Raw genomic sequence first — 3,268 nt, forward strand, 5'->3', positions numbered from 1 at the left:
TAAACTGTGGTCAATGTCATGAGACAAAGTATATGTGAACTGCTGTATGGAAAGTGAATTTGCTCTGTAAATCTTCACCCAAATCACAATTAAATATATAAATAAATAAACAAACAGTGCTGGGAAATTTGGGTATTTACGTGCAGAAGAATTCACAAGGATCTTCACACCATGCACACACACACACATCAAAACAGACCAAGGACCTTAATCTTAAAACCAAACCATAAAATCCATAGTAGAAAATAGAGGGGCAAAGCTGTGGGACCTGGGTTTTTGTGAGAGATGAGAGACTTTGTATGTTGACAAAAGCACAGGCAGTAAAAACCAAAATATATACATAAACGTTACCTCATAGAAATTAAATACTTCTGTTAATCAAAAGACTTGATCAGAAAGTGAAAAGACAATCTACAGTGGGAGAAAATTTGGGGCACACATAAAGCCAATAAAGGTCTAATACCTAAAATTTGTAAAATACTCCTACAACTTAACAACAACAAAACAAAACAAACAAAAAAAGCCACTCCAGAAATAGGCTCAGGACTTGTACAGACATTTTACCAAAGAGGATATTCAAATACCAACAAACACATGAGAAGATGCCCAAAGGCATTAGCTATTCGGGAGATGCAAAGCAAAACCACCATGAGACACCGTCTCTCCTCCATGAGAAGGGCAGTGATCAAACAGCAGAAAATAGTGAGGTTGTAGAGAACCAGGCACCTTCATCCATTGCTGCTGGGATTGTAAACCGGCATAGCCATTGTAGAAAAGTCTGATAGTTCCTCAAAAAGTTGAACACAGAACTGTCCAGCAATTCCACTCTTAGCAATTCCACCCACAAGAGCTGAAAGCAGGGAGACAACCAGACACAGGTGCAGCAGTGTTCATTACAACACTATTCACAATAGCCAAAAGGTGGAAACCACTGGAATGGCCATCACCATAGGAACGGCCATCACCATATGAATGGATAAAAAAAACATGGCATATACATTCAAAGGAGTGTGAGTCCTAGAGAGAAAAGAAGTGCTGATGCATGCCACAACATGGATGAACCCAGAGGGCATGACACTAAGCAAGGTCAACTATGGAATGACCTCCCCGAGGACAAGAGTCCTCAAAACATTGCTCACCACTTCACCTAAAGAATCACCTTTCTAACTGACACTTTGACAGGGTATGAAGGAAAAAACCAAAGCCAAACTCACTGCCATCAAGTCGATTCCGACTCATAGCAACCCCCATTGGGCTTCCAAGGCTGTAAATCTTTATGGAAGCAGATCGCCCCATCGTCCTTCCATGGAGTGGCTAGTGAGGTTGAAGCACTGACCTCCTGGTAAGTGATAAGCAGCCAAATGGCTTATTCATTATGCCACCAGAAAGCATTTACCATTTCAAGAAATTCAGAAGAGTCAACCAAGCATCTCACACTGATATCTTCAAGGTTCCTGAAGTCTAACCTGTCAAAAGGTGAACTTGTTTTCCTTCCCACACAGATGTCTTTATTTCGTAACTCAATGAATTCTCCCACCATCTGCTGAGTCACTTCAGCTAGAAAGCTCAGAGAAAAGCATTCTTTCTCCAACCACACATCCAGTTAAGACTTGGGCCCAGAATCTCCACCTCTCTGGATCTAACTTGCTCTCCTCTCTTTCTAAGTGTTCAGACTCATAATCTCTTAGAATTTTATGGCAATGTTCCTGCACATCATCTCTATTTTAGTCTCCACACTGCTGTGGGTTTATGTTCTCAAAACACATATCTGAACAGTTATTATAATTCACAGTTATAAAATGCTTTCATATACATATTCCCATTGAATCAGAAAGCACGTCTGTGAAAACAATCTCACTCCATTGCACGTAAACTAGAAAAGCTCCTTGCACAACAGGTGCTTCAGGAAATGTGTGTAATAACATTCATAGCAGTAATGTAGACAAAAATTAGCAATGATCCAAATTTTGTGATATATTCACACAACAGATGATCAAAAGGTGATGAAAAATAAATTGACTAAACGGAACAGCACACAAATTTGGATGAATATTAACATAGTCAACCAAACAAAAACTGCCATCGAGTTGATTTCAACTCATAGCAACTCCCATTGGGTTTCCAAGGTGGTAAATCTTTACGGAAGTAGATTGCTTCATCTTCCTTCTGCAGAACAGCTGGTGAGTTTGAACCGCCAACCTTCTGGTTAGCAGTCAAATGTCTTAGGCACTGTGCACCAGGGCTTCTAATAATGTAATATTGAGTGAAAGAAAATAAATTGAATTTAAAAAAATAAATATATAAAGTGAATTCTGGGTTACCACACACAGCCTTGTAAGATTTCTGTCAATTTCATTAACAGCTAAAATTAAACTGCCTGTTATTTAGACAGCATAGGTGTATATATACACACACTTAAGACAAGACTATTAAAATGGCTACCAAAAAAAGCACCATGATGATAACCATAAAAAGGAAGGGAAGAGACACAGGTTCACGGGCTGGGGGAGAAACACGGGTAAAAAGATCCTAGTGACAGTGAGCTAGTTCTTCGGCTGGATGATGTCATTATGGATGCTGACCATATTGTTAATTATTGATTAATTACTAAGAGAGCCATGCATAGTCTGATCCAGTACAGCTGAGGCCCAATAAAGGCAGGCCGGCAGAGGGATGGGCAGAAAGTAAGGTGACCTCCAACGTAGGAAGAAGTTTCCCGCTCTTTCAGAAGAAAAAGACACCAAGAAGAAGCATGTCTGTAAAACTAGCTGTAACTGTTGACTTGTCTTTGACAATGGATGTTGCTGGTAGTGTGTTATCAGTGGTCCATCTACAATGAAGTGATTCTCCAGATGATGTCAGCACTGCTTCCTGCTTTCTTCCGAGCTTGCTCAGCTTTGGGGATTCTGCCCAGGCCCCTCTCCTTCCTGGATCCCACGTCAGTGCAGTGAAGCAAAGTCACTCTGGGCCTAGTCATCTCCCACAAGCACTGTGCCACATGAAAATCCCAAAAGTTGCCCACCTCTGGTTCATATATTTTGTTTGTAAGACATGGTGATTATCAAATAATTTGACTCCCTTATAGACCTCAGACATGTTCACCCTCATTCATTAAAAAACAAAACTCCCTCTAAATTATTAAGGAAACAATGATGTATCAGTTGGAACCTAGATCTCCCAACACTTGTTCCTTTGCTCAGCTATCAAAGACACAAAGAGGTCCTCAAGACTCAGCAGCCCAGAGTGGGGAGGCCTCTGTGATCAACTG

This window comes from Orycteropus afer, unplaced genomic scaffold (genome assembly GCF_000298275.1).
Source record: "Orycteropus afer afer isolate SDZICR_OR568_19922 unplaced genomic scaffold, OryAfe1.0 scaffold00092, whole genome shotgun sequence".
Classification (NCBI taxonomy): Eukaryota; Metazoa; Chordata; class Mammalia; order Tubulidentata; family Orycteropodidae; genus Orycteropus; species Orycteropus afer.